Below are 452 nucleotides of genomic sequence, written 5' to 3'. Positions count from 1 at the left end.
TAAAGCAACAATCAATTTAACAGTCTTATGCAGATGTTCATCTACAGCAATAGTGAAAATTTATTTTTCTCAATATAAATTTTAAATAACTCCAAACATATTAACTGTATATTTCAAAATAATACTAGTATTTTCTTACATGAACATAAATATATAAAGTCTTTCTGTTTGTTTGTTTTGTATTTAGTAGAGATAAAAAACCTTGGCTCTTACTGTGGTACAAACCCTATATAAGAACAATTTTTAGATATTGGATTTCATTGTAATAAAGCTGTACTTCAATGACCCTCACATCACCAAAGGATTTTACCTCCATTGTAGCTAAGCTGAGAGTTGACAGTTCTGCAACACCAAGAAACAAATTGTAGGCATGATCTTTGGATTCAGACTTCCTGCCATGGTCAAAGCTATTTGACTTGAGTGAGTGACTTTATTCTCAGCCCACAGAGAAC

This window comes from Mastomys coucha, unplaced genomic scaffold (genome assembly GCF_008632895.1).
Source record: "Mastomys coucha isolate ucsf_1 unplaced genomic scaffold, UCSF_Mcou_1 pScaffold22, whole genome shotgun sequence".
In the NCBI taxonomy this organism is placed as follows: domain Eukaryota; kingdom Metazoa; phylum Chordata; class Mammalia; order Rodentia; family Muridae; genus Mastomys; species Mastomys coucha.
Note: the sequence above shows the minus strand (reverse complement) of the source record.